The sequence below is a fragment of the Palaemon carinicauda genome, chromosome 4 (genome assembly GCF_036898095.1).
Source record: "Palaemon carinicauda isolate YSFRI2023 chromosome 4, ASM3689809v2, whole genome shotgun sequence".
NCBI classification, from domain to species: Eukaryota; Metazoa; Arthropoda; class Malacostraca; order Decapoda; family Palaemonidae; genus Palaemon; species Palaemon carinicauda.
In genome coordinates this window covers 67,594,728-67,608,558 of record NC_090728.1, presented here as the reverse complement: position 1 = coordinate 67,608,558, position 13,831 = coordinate 67,594,728, and positions in this window count along the sequence as shown.

Sequence of the window (13,831 nt, the reverse complement as noted above, 5' to 3'; positions counted from 1 at the left end):
ATGTACCCGGCTAACTTCTTGTTGTCGCTCATTGCGAAGAGATCTGCTTGCAATCCTGGGACTTTGCTCAATATGAAGGAGAATGATCCTGCGTCTAGGGACCATTCGGACTCTATCGGGTCGAACCTGGATAGAGCGTCCGCCGTCATATTGCGGAATCCATGAAGGTGGACTGCTGATAAGTGCCATCTCATCTTCTTGGACAGATGAAGAATGGCTATTATCACCCGATTCAGCTGAGGAGATCTTCAACCTTGACGATTTATGCATCTCATCACTACTTCGCTGTCTAGGACCAGGCGAATGTGGATTGATCGGCGAAGTTTCAGTTTCTTCAGAGAAAGAAACACTGCCATGGCTTCCAGATAGTTGATGTGGAAGGTCTTGAACAGGGGAGACCACGTTCCTTGCACTTTCCGAAGATGAGAATGACCCCCTCATCCTTCCTTCGAAGCATCCGTGTGGACGGTGACTGTAGGAGGAGGTGGTTGCAAGGATACTTTTCTTCTTAAGTTCTTTGTCTCCGACCATGGCTCGAGAATCGATCGCAGACGATTTGGTAACGGTCTTAGTAGATCTCTTCGATCGTTGTAAGCGTATTTTCTCCAGATCCCTGAGGCATTTTTTAATTGTGCTCTCAAAAGTGGGTCCGTCAAAGAGGCAAACTGGAGAGACCCCAACACTCTCTCCTGTTGTCTTCTTGAAATCTTTCGTGACCGAAGTAGATTTTTGAGGGCCCCTGCAATCTCCTTTCTCTTTGCCTTTGGCAAGGAGAGGCAATGTGACTGTAAGTCCCAGTGGATTCCCAACCACTGGAACTTTTGAGCTGGAGACAGCCGAGACTTTTTCAAGTTGATCTTGAACCCTAGGTACTCTAGGAATTGGATCACTTTTTTTGGAGGCTTGCAAGCATTCTTCTTTGGATGCTGCCCACACCAGCCAGTCGTCCAGGTAGGCCATCACCTGAATCCCTTTTAGGCGTACAGTAGTTGTCGAACAACTGCATTTGCAAGCTTTGTGAATATTCTTGGGGCAATATTCAAACCGAAAGGCATGGCTCTGAAAACGAATTTTCTTTTCTGTAGTTTGAATCCCAGGTAGGGGAAAACTTGGCGGTTGATTGGCACATGCCAGTATGCATCCGTCATGTCTATAGAGACTGTGAATGCCCCTTTGGGCAGAAGGGTCCTTATGTGCTGAAGCGTCAGCATTCTGAACTTGTAGTTCACAATGAACCTGTTGAATGGTGATAAGTCCAGAATGACTCTGAGCTTTTCCGAATCCTTCTTCGGAACACAGAATAGCCTTCCTTGGAATTTGATGGACTTTGCTTTCTTTATTACCCTCTTGTTCAATAGTTCCTGAACGTATTCTTCCAGAACTGGGGTTGAAGGCTGGAAGAATTGAGGAAAGCTTGGTAAAGATGAGGTCCAACCCCATCCCAGTCCTATCTTGATCAGACTGTGGGCCCAAGGATCGAAGGTCCACCGATCCTGAAAATGTAGCAGTCTCCCTCCTACCGGCAGCATCTCACTTTGAGTGCTGGGTGGAAGACTTTCCACTTTGGCCACGACCACCTTTGTTGCCTCTTCCTCTGAAGGGGCGTCTAGAGGAGCCTCGAAAGGATCCCCTAAACTTTGGCTTAGAAGAAGCCGGCTGCTTTTCATAAGCTGGGGTGAAAACCGGAGACTGAGTCGCCAGTGTTTGGGGCACCAGTTGAAAGGTGGTGGTAGGTTGCGCCACCATCTGGGGCACCGTGGCCATGGGAAGCTGTTGCCGTCTTGGCTGAGAGGACATGCGAGGCCGCTTCGACTTGTTCTTCGGCTGGGGACCCCTGTCAGCGGAAGACTTTCTCTTGGAGGACAAGCCCCATTTAGAGAGGAGATTCCTATTCTCCGAAGCAGCCTTGTCGATGACCTCCTTCACCACATCACTAGGAAAGAGGTCTTTTCCCCAGATATTAGAAGCTATCAGCTTCCTTGGTTCGTGTTTCACAGAGGCAGAAGCAAACTCGAACTCCCGACAAGCCGTCCTGGCTCTGATAAAGTTGTATAAGTCTTTTGTAACCGTAGCCAAGTGCGCCTTGGCAAAGACCATATGCATATCTGGAGAATCCGGGATGCTAGCCATTGTTTCTAGCCCCGTTTGTAAAGACATGGACGCTGCCAAGCGCTCCTTTGTCTCATGTTCTCTCTTCAAGAGAAACTCTGACAGCTTTGGGAGGTCCTCGTTGAACTGACGTCCAGCGATATCGGCCTCCAGCTTCCCGACTGAGAATGTAACGTGAACGTCCTTCCAGTCCTTGTCATCTGAAGGAAAAGCGAGGGAGAAAGGCTTGCTTTCTTCCAGTGTAGGGCAGGGCTTTCCTGCCCTCACAGCCTTCAGAGCTGCTTTAAACCCTTTATCCATAAAGGGAAAAGCACGTTAAGGGTCAGCAATAAACGATGGATGTTTCTTGCTTAATGCCGGCACCTTTGAGCAAGTGAATGCCCTCTCCTTTAGCTTTGCGGAAAACAAAGCCTGTGCTTTAGCGAGCTCAAGGACAATTACTTCCTTGGGCTCCGTCTCTTCTTTGGATGCCGGTTCAGTTCTGAGCCGGACATAGCAATCCGGGTAGGATGCCCTGCTGAGCCAGAACTCTACCTCCTCCACTGGGACGGTACCCAGTTTCTCCGAAAGGAAAATCTTGCCTGCTGACATAGGCATGTGCTCCACGTACCTCCACGGGTTAACATCGGAGAACACAGGGAGGTCCTTCACATTTAGTTTCTTCGGGGCTAAGCGCGAAGAATCCAATTGCTCGATCTCTGATCGGAAAGTAGTCTCTTTCTCTGACGACTTCTTCTGCAAGTCGTACACCATCGACATCAGAGATTGCAAGGTGGTCGTAAGTGCCTCCAGATGAGGCGGTTGCGAAGAGGTTGATGGAGCTGGTTCCACCACAGCCGCTGAAGAAACCGATACCGCTTCAGCATTCTCAACCTCGTTAGAAGGAGGAACAACTGCCTCCTGTTCTAACTCTTCTACGAGGAGATTCTTCTCAGTCTCCTCGGAAACGACAGACATATTGTCGTCCAGGTGGACGCTCTCCAAAGCATCCGCCATGTCAGGGTCTCCAGGTTTCTGAACCGGGAGTTGCACCAAGGGGATCGCAGGTTTAGCCTGGGGAATGACGGCCTCGTCACGAGCTCCGGGGAAGAGACAGTCCCTCATCCTAGCATTAGGAAGGTATGGGCCCGAGGTATTCTTCTGAAAACCTCTAACCCATTTCCGCAGCGTAATCCTAGCTGCATCCCTAGACTCCGCAGACTTTTGATCATCAAAAGCCTCCTTAACCAACTTGTCACACACAGTACAAGCCTCTGGGTCCCAGTACTTGAGAGCCCCTTTGGTGACAGAACAGCGGGCGTGAGACCTACACACGCCATGTCCGTAGAAGTCCTTGCTGCTGACCCTACAAAAGTTGTTCCCGCACTCGGGATGCTCCTCCTGTAAAGAAAAGAAAAGCAAATGAGTTTTCTGTGAAATTCCCAAATTTCAACATAATACATTTATTATATTTAGCTTGGATAGGGTGAGCTATAGTAGGAAAGACACCCACATGTGTTTCCCATCCAGCCATTTGCTATGACCCCTTCCCGTATTGAACCATGAAATTCACAAGGAATTAAATAACAGAGGGAATATCCAAGATATATAGTGTCTACTTGACACAACCTCTTATAATGTTGAAAACAGAGGATAATTTTAATGGATATAACTATTAAAATAAGAGAGAATCATCTCTCTATGATGGTCTCACAAATGGCTACACAAGAACCACTTGTAGGTTGGAAAAATTTATCATATTTTTCTGGATACAGCAGTTGCCGGCGGCAGCATGCAGCCGACACTGCCGGCCCTGCCGACATTGCCAGCCCTGCCGACACTGCCGGCCTTGCCGACACTGCCGGCCCCGCCGACGCTGCCGGCCCCGCCGATGCTGCCGACGCTGCCGGTCCCACCGACATCGTCGGTATGTAGGGCCAGTCGGTAAATGCCGGGAGGCAGGTGTCTGCCGAGCCTGCCGGCAACTACCGTAAATAAAAAGTGTCGACCTGCCGACAATGTCGGCATGATGGGCTAGTCAGCATATGCCAGCAGGCCGGCTCTGCCGGGCCTGCTAGCCACTGCTGGCTACACTATGGGTGGAAGGCATTGGCCAGTTGCCGACAAGCTACTCAGTTGCCGGCAGGCAGGCCTACCCACTCACCAACGGCATCGAACAACGATGCCCGAGGTAAGAGAAACAGCGAACTGTTAGCCTAGCCAACCCAAATTGTCGGCAGAATAACTGCCGACTACAGCCCATGATAGAAATAAAGAGAGAAAGATAAGGATAGAAGACGGCAAAGAATCAGCTATGACGTCTACATCCTGAAAGAGTGTGCCAGTGGAAGAGGGAAATCAATTCGGGCTTCCACTCAACCATATCCCATCTTAAGGGATATGGAAGGCAGTCCAAGGGAGGACTCTAAGGAACACTCAAAGATATGAGGTTATCTGTCAGTAACCTAACCAGGCACTGACAGAAAAACTCAAGCCAGGTCTACAGACATCCAGACGCCTATGTAGAACCACGGCCATAAGGTGTTGGGTCATTCAACACGAAAGAGATAGCGGGGAAGGGGTGAATAGTCCATAAGTAAAGCAATACCCTAAGACATTACTTAACCTGAAGGATTCTGTCCTCATATAGGCCTCAACTAGGGGAAGTCAATTCCCCAGGTTGGGTTAGGAAATGAGAGAACGTCCGAAAACGAACTTAAGAGAACAGAATCTCGTACCCGGAGTCTAAACAGGGAAGAAACCTATCCTCCCGTTAAAAACCCCTGATACAGGACTGTCTGCTAGACCATAAAGAGGAAATTGTGCAACAATAGCCTCTACAAGATCTAGGGAGGCAAGCCTCCTGCACAGCAACTAGCCCTACTGGAATACCGACAAGCTACTCAGTTGCGGGTATAAATCCAGGTAGCTAGATGCCAACACAGACTTACTCTGATGTCCCGTCCCCAACTCCAAACTCAATGCTGACAAGCTACTCAGTTGCCAGCTCAAAGAAAAGGAGAGGGAAACGAAACGCCCCAGAAAATTTACCCAACCATAGGTTACAGTAAATTAACAGAGGATAGCCTAGGCTAATCAGAGGGAAAGGGAATTACTCTTATAACTCATAGAGATAGTATTGACTTAAAGGGGCAATGATATCTATCTTACCCCTAAAGACAATACAAGAGTAAAGGGGACATATAAAGTATACTAAAGCACTAAAGCTATTAAGCTAGAGAGCTTAGAGAACGTTCTACGTAATTCTGGTATACTATAATGGAAGAGGAAAAGAAAATAGTAATATCTTAATTGTATAAAATATTGCCTGAGCTTCAATACAACTTTACCAGGAAGGTTATATCATGCATGAGGTGTGAAAGTGCCTAGGCCAGAAGCCTAGCACTCGTGAGGCTTGAAAATATTGCCAAATTCACGACAACAATGACATAATATAAAAATCCCTAGCTAAAATACTAAATAGCTAAAGTTATTAAAGCAAGGATGCCGGGAATATCGTTCTTGCTACCTAAATGAACAAAAGAACGATCGCGTCATGACGCCATCCGGCTGGCAGCAGCTCTTGTACGTTAATTACGATATCAGTCGAAAAGCAAAACTGGCAAGAGCTTACATTTACACAATTCAAAGATATTACTTAACTTTCCATAAGCTGATGAAGCTGGGGAATCCATAATTCAAGCAGAAAAACTTCGAAAATAGCAAGATAACACAGGGAAAAACTGGTCAGCAAAGCTACGAACAAAAGAATGGTTTGGTGGCGCCGTGATGCGGCGGATGGCCGAACTATTGACAGTACTTTAGGAGAGTCAAACAGTTTTACCTCTTGAACGACTCTCTTATTTTCTTGCCACTTTTCCTCTCGGAGTGAAAGGCTATTTGGGGTGTAAATAGCTATGAGATGTGTCAAGTTACGTCCTTACGCGATATCCCTTGAAGAAATTTAAGGGATACTCGCTCCAGGAGTTAGAATTCTGGATACCTTCGGTAAATTCTCTGGGATATATCACTGTAGTCATATATACTTAGGAAGCTACTAATGAAGGAACTTCCATCAGCACGACATGGCCTAAGCCCAAAAAACGGATTTTGAGCGAAGCGAAAAATCTATTTTTGGGTAAGATAGCCATGTCGTCCTGATGGAAGTTCCTTAAAGGCAGCTTCCTAGGGTATATTACAACTACGGCGATATTCCCAGAGAATTTACCTTCAGGTACCCAGAATTCTAACTCCTGGAGCGAGTATCCCTAAAAAGACCTTAGGGATATCGTAAATATCAGTGGACGTATTCTTGACACGCCTCATAGCAATCTATACCCCGAACAGAGTTAACACTTCGTAGGGGTCAAATGGCAAGAAAACGAAAACGATAAGAAAGGGGGGAGCCGTTCATAAGGCATCTCTCCTCCCCGTTTCGAAAGCGTGCCCTGCGCCGCTCACGGCGCCATCTGTATTCCTTGTAGCGATACACGAGGTGCTACAGATACTGTATGTAGGGAGGGGTCCTACAATCCTTTTCACTCTTATTTATTTATTTTTGAAAAGGAGCAGGGCGGGTCCATCAGGACGACATGGCTATCTTACCCAAAAATAGATTTTTCGCTTCGCTCAAAATCCGTTTTTTGGGCTCAAGCCATGTCGTCCTGATGGAAGTATACCAGAGCATTACTGTATCTGTGGATTCTCAATACGTGCCGTACTCCTCCAGAATGTTTCTTAGTCAACTCGACTGACAGACCTAAGATGTTACCGTTATACATCTTTTCACTAATCATAAGCCATGAAAGCGCTTCCTGCCCCCTACAGGGAGGAGTCCTACTAGACTCTAGAAACGAACGAAGAGTACATATACCTATGTATGAATCACTCGCCAGCCAGTACCATATAGTGGTCTCACTCTATATGAAGTAAAGCGAAGTCTTACGGAACTACAGTATCCAAAGGAAAAGTCCCGACCAGCACCCTGGTCGAAGTAAAATTAGACAAAAGGTTATATCTGCGTAGGATTAAACTTGCTGCTACCACCGTCCTCAGAAAGGGGTGGAGTCCTTTATGCTAAGGAAAGTATAAACCAGTGTAACCAGGCTTTGCATTAAGGAATAGGCTATTATAGATATCCCCGATTAATATACATAGGCTAAATGCTCAAAAATTAATATGAAATCAAAATAGGTGAAGGAGACGCAAGGTTCCCGAGAACAATTTTATTGAGAAACAATAAATAGACATGGTCACCATCAATATGTACATATGCTAGGTGGATGACCAACAATTTACACAAGTACTGTAGTGCATGGATGAATGGTTATCTGAAAGAAAACATATATGTCACTTGCACATACCCCGGTATCAAACTTAACGTCCATGTTGTTACGATGTCCACATCATGAACAACCATAACACATATTTAAAAACAGGTTTAATTATGAGGAGGAGAATTACACACAAAACAACACTTCAAAGCATTTTATTATGCTTAAATAACAAACACTTGCAGATACGACCGGTATCTAAGAGCTCAGGTAATATTCATGGAAAAATAATTAATAAATATAATAAAACAAAACTTAGCTGACATTCAAACAAGCAGTTCTAGAGGTCTCCGAGTGAATAGAGAGTATTCGAAAACAAATTCTTGAGTGAGAGGTTCTTCTTCAGCCACCGATACGAAGATACACCTGGAAATTACAATCCAGGAATGAAGCCACACTCCTGAAATTCCCACATTTAAACAGGCCACACCAACGTAACTCGAGAGGGCCCACGCTGCTTCTCAAACAGCCACAACCATCACATGGGAACGGAATTGATTGCTCCAAACTCAACGGCGAAACACCGGATCCAACACCGTATCTTCCAAAAGTATCAGTGACCTTCCTTGAAGACAGACACCTTCTCACTGCCGACTGTAATTCTCGTTGCTGTGACGTGACCTCCGAAACCTTCGTTCCTGCCAACAAATGGGGAACAAGTAGTTAACTGGCATTTGAACAATTGTCTAGTCAATCTTTCCCGAACTATTCAAAACAGAATTATTTATTTATATTACACCTCTCCCCTAAAAAGAAAAAATATATATGTAATATATATTTTGCATCCAACAAAATCAGGTCAAAAATATATCAAGTCACATCCTTGATAATGCATCCGGGATGACGTTCTTTCCTTTGATATGTAGGATGTTCAAATCGTAGGGTTGTAAAAATAGACTCCATCTTGTTAATCTCTGATTATTGTTCCTGAAACGATTCAAATATTTTAATGGGTTATGGTCTGTATACACTGTTAATGAAGAGGTGGCACTGGTATATACCTCAAAATGTTGTAAAGCCAAAATTAAACCCAAAGTTTCCTTCTCAATGGTGGAGTATTTCTTCTGAGAATCATTCAGTTTCTTAGAGTAATAAGCAATAGGATGCTCTACCCCAGTGTCGTCTTCCTGCAGTAATACCGCACCAATACCAATGTCACTGGCATCCCCTGCTAGTTTGAAAGGAATAGAAAAATCTGGTGCTTTCAGAATAGGGGAAGTAGTCAAAATAGATTTTACTTTATCAAAAGCTTCCTGGCACTGGTTATCCCATTTAAAGTCGACCCTTTTCCTCAACAAATTTGTTAGTGGTGCAACTAAATCTGCAAAATTAGCCACAAACTTCCTATAATACCCGGCAAGACCTAGATATCTCATTACTCCCTTTTTATCTTTAGGGACTGGAAAGTCTAAAATTGCTTTAATATTTGAATCTTTTGGTGCTACTTTGCCATGACCAACTTCGTGCCCCAAATAAACTACTATGGCTTTCCCAAATTCGCATTTATTTAAATTCACTACCAAACCCGCTTCTCTGAGTTTCTGTAAAAATGCAGCAATTCTTTTGATATGCTCTTCCCACGTATCACTAACAATTACCACATCATCTATATACGTAGTGCACCCTTCAAGGTCTTTGGTAATCATATTCATGAGTCTCTGAAAAGTACTACCCGAATTTTTCATTCCAAATGGCATGACATTGCAGGAATATAAACCAGTGGGTGTAACAAAAGCAGATATCTCTTTGGCTCTATCTGTCAAACCTACCTGCCAGTAACCCTTCAACATGTCAAACTTGCTGATAAATCTGGCCTTTCCTATACGATCAATACAGTCATCCACCCTAGGAATTGGGAATGAATCTGTCCTGGTGACTGCATTTACTTTCCTGTAATCAAAACATAAACGGTATTGACCATCATTTTTTTTGACAAGTACTACAGGGGAACTCCACTGGCTACTACTATGTTCAATTAATTTATGATCAAGCATATATTTTACTTCCCGTTCAACAATCTCTGCCTTTTGCGGACTCAAGCGATATGGGTGTTGTTTAATAGGATTGGAATTGCCAACATCAACATCATGCTGTAATGAGCAGGTCCTGCCCGGAACATCTGAAAATACATCTTTATAATCGTAGAATAAATCGCTCAACTCCTGACCTCGACTTTCATCAAGATGAACCAATTTATTCTTCAAATTCCTCAAAGCCTCTGAATTTGAAATAGGCCAGTCTTCAACCTCAGTCTCAACTTTAAGTTTCTCTTGATTACTATTATTATCTAACTTTATATTCAACAAGACTGGCTTTGGCGTCCTTGAAAAATACGGCTTTAACATATTAACATGGCACAACCTCTTTTTCCTTCTCCTATCTGGAGTAAGAACAACATAATCCGTATTTCCTACCTTCTTTTCTATTATGTAAGGCCCAGAAAACTTAGCATTTAATGGCTGACCTGCTACTGGAAGAAATACCAATACCTCATCTCCTGGTTTGTAGTCAACCTTTTTGGCTCCCAAGTCATAGTATTTTTTCATCTTCTGCTGAGCTTCCATTAAGTTATCTCTTGCTATGTCCCAGGTTTTCCTGATTCTTTCCCTGGAATCTGAAACATAGTCCAACAAATTAGAATCTTCAACATTATTAATCCACTGATCTTTAATCAATTTTAAAGGTCCTCTAACCTGATGACAAAATACCAACTCGAAAGGGGAAAACCCTAACGACTCATTGGGGATTTCTCTGGACGCAAACAGAAGGAAGGGCAGACCTTTATCCCAATCGCTTTTGTTCTCCAAACAAAATTTTTTCAACATAGTTTTCAAGGTTTGATGATACCTTTCTATAGCCCCTTGGCTCTGAGGATGGTACGCTGATGAAGTTACCTGCCTGATACCTAGTTCCTGCATTGCCTGTCTGAATACATTGCTTAAGAAGTTTGAACCCTGGTCCGACTGAACCTCTTTAGGCAATCCAAACCGAGTGAAAAATTGTAACATCCCATTTACGACATTCTTAGAGCAGACATTCCGCAACGGAATGGCCTCAGGATACCTAGTGGATCTGTCCATGATTGTAAGTATATACTGATTTCCACCTTTTGACTTTGGCAATGGACCAACAATGTCCACTAATACCCTATGGAATGGTTCTTCCATGGCTGGTATGGGTTCAAGGGGAGCTTTAGTCAACTTTTGGTTCGGTTTTCCGATCATTTGACACACATGGCATGTCTTACAAAACTCTTTAACTTCAGAATGAATCCCAGGCCAGTAAAAGTGTTTAGTTAATTTACAAAAAGTTTTATTGACTCCGAAATGGCCACTAAATGGATTCTGATGTGCTAAATGTAAAATAGAGGGTCTGTAATTTGGAGGAACGACTATTTGATAATTAACTTCCCATTCTTCATCGGCAGCAACCTTAGAGGATCTAAATTTTCTCATCAATAATCCATTTTCGACATAATACTCGACTGGAATGTTCTCAATATCCTTATCTGAAAAAGCCTTTGCAGCTATCTCGGCTAGCTCTAGGTCATTTTCTTGATCCTTTATGAATTTCTCTCTAGATACAGCTAAAACCTTACCTTGTTCAGAACAATCACCAAATTTTCCCAGAAAACACTTCGATAAGTCAATCTTAGAATCCCTACTAGCTTCCAATTTCCGCCTTGATCGTGTGATAGCACACATGGGAAAAATACCAGGAAATTCTCCTTCCAAGCTCTCTGTGCTTGCACATGACTGAGGATAACTAAGTAACCGTGGGTTACTTAAAACCCTATTACCACCAATATCATTGGCTAATATCAAATCAACTCCTTCCACAGGAATTTCTTCCACAACGGCAACCCTAACCGGACCCGTCGCATAATCAGACTGCAGAACCACAGTCTCATACGGACAAGAGATTATCTCTTTTGGAAAACTCTTAATCAATACCTTTTCCTTACCCTCATACTCAAAACCTTCAGGCAATGCCCTTTTCAAAATCAATGACTGTAGGGCCCCTGTATCTCTAAGGATAACTAATCCTCTCCTGCCCTTACCACTTTCTGTAGCTACACTACCATAAGACACAAATGACTTATATCTCTCCAAATCAGAGAGCACTTGTAGGGAAGCTTGCAAGCATTCTGCTCTGGATGCTGCCCACACCAACCAATCGTCCAGGTAGGCTACTACCTGGAACCCTTTTAGGCGTAACTGTTTGAGAGCTGCGCTCGCAAGCTTCGTAAAGATCCTTGGGGCTATGTTTAGTCCGAAGGGCATCGCCCTGAAAGCATAAAGTTTTTGTTGTAGCTTGAATCCTAGGTAGGGGGAGAGACGGCGACTTATTGGAACGTGCCAATATGCGTCTGACAAATCGATGGAGACGGTATATGCCCTCTTGGGCAGTAAGGCCCTTATGTGTTGTAACGTTAACATCTTGAACTTGTGGTTCACTATGAACTTGTTGAGTGGTGACAAGTCCAGAATGACTCTGAGTTTCCCCGAGTCTTTCTTGGGAACACAGAACAGCCTCCCTTGGAACTTGATGGACTTTACCCTCCTGATCACCTTTTTCTCCAACAGATCTTGGATGTACTCCTCCAAAACGGGGGTGGAGTGTTGGAAAAATTGAGGGCACTGGGGCGGAGTACTGTACCAACTCCAACCCAGTCCATTTTTGAGAAGGCTGTGGGCCCAGGGATCGAAGGTCCAGCGATCCCGGAAATACTGAAGTCTCCCACCTACCGGCGACACTTCACTTTGACTGCCCTGCAGTCTTGCCTCCCTGGCCGCGACCACCTCTGAATCCTCGTCCCCTAGAGGGGCGTCTTGATGACCCTCTAGCTGCTCCTCTGGGTCTTGCACGAAACGTGGTTGACTGTCCCTCGAACATGGGATTGAATGCCGGGGAAGCTGATGACATGGCTTGGGGTACCCATTGGAAGGTGGTCGGGGTCTGGGCTACCAGTTGTGGTACCGGAGGCAAAGCTGGCTGCTGCTGCTGTTGTCTTTGCGGTTTGAAGGACTTGGCTGGACGGGAGGAAAACCTTGACTTCTTCGCCTTTCCTTTCGGCTGAGGGCCCTCATCCGGAGAAGACTTCCTCTTAAGGGACAGGCCCCACTTCAGGAGAAGATTGCGGTTCTCAGTGGCTGCCTTGTCCACGATCTCTTTGACCACGTCCTTGGGAAAGAGATCTTTACCCCAGATGCTGGATGAAATTAGCCTCTTGGGTTCATGCCTCACTGTGGCCGAGGCGAACACAAACTCCCTACAGGCCCTCCTTGCTTTAACAAAGCAATAGAGGTCCTTGGTTACTGTGGCCAGATGAATTTTGGCCATTACCATGAACATCTCTGGCATCTTGGGGTCGCTAGCCATCGTCTCCATGTTGGTCTGGAGAGACATCGAGGCTGCCAGGCGCTCCTTTGTGTCCAATTCCCTCCGTAGAAGGAATTCCGACAACTTGGGAAGGTTTTCGCCGAACTGCTGACCTGCAATGTCGGCGTCCAACTTCCCAACCGAGAAAGTAAGGTGCACCTCCTTCCAGTCCTTATTGTCCAGCGGCAATGCCAACGATAGAGGTTTACATTCTTCCAAAGACGGACACGGCTTGCCAGCTTCAACCGCCTTCATGACGGCCGCAAACCCCTTTTGCATAAAGGGGAAGGCCCTAGCCGGGGAGGATACAAAGGAGGGGTGCTTCTTACTCAAAGCGTTAACTTTTGAGTTTGAGAACCCCCTCTCCTTTAAAGCAGCTGTTAAAGTGGCTTGAGCCTTGGAGTGATCCAGGATAATCACCTCCTTTGGTTCCGTCTCCTCCTTCGAGGCCGGCTCCTTCTTCAAACGGACATAACAGTCCGGGTAGGCCCCTCTACTGGGCCAGAATTCCACCTCCTCAAGGGGAACTGAGCCCAGTTTCTCCGACATGACGATCTTCCCAATCGTCATCGGCATGTGCTCGGCATATCTCCACGGGTTGGCATCCGAGCACAGAGGAAGGTCCTTAACGTTGAGCTTCTTTGGAGGTCCACGTGATGCTGTGATCTTCTGCATCTGGAGCTCCAAAGTAGCGGCCTTCTGATTATTCTCCCTCTGCATCTGTTGGATCATACCAACGATGGAAGAGAGAGCCTGTCCTAACTCTGCTGGAAGAGCGGACGAGGTAGAGGGGATAGGTTCAGAGACCTGAACCGGCACGTCTGATGATACGGGAACCTCTTCCTCCACGGCAATAGGATCTCGATCCTCCTCCTCGCCCTCTGCGAGAAGATCCTGCTCCGCACGATCGGACAAGTCGGACATCTTGTCGTCCAACTGGATGTCCTGCATGGCATCAGCGACATCCTCCTCCACTGGAATCTGGATCAGAGGGATCTCCGGCCGAGGCTGGGGAACAACAGCATCAG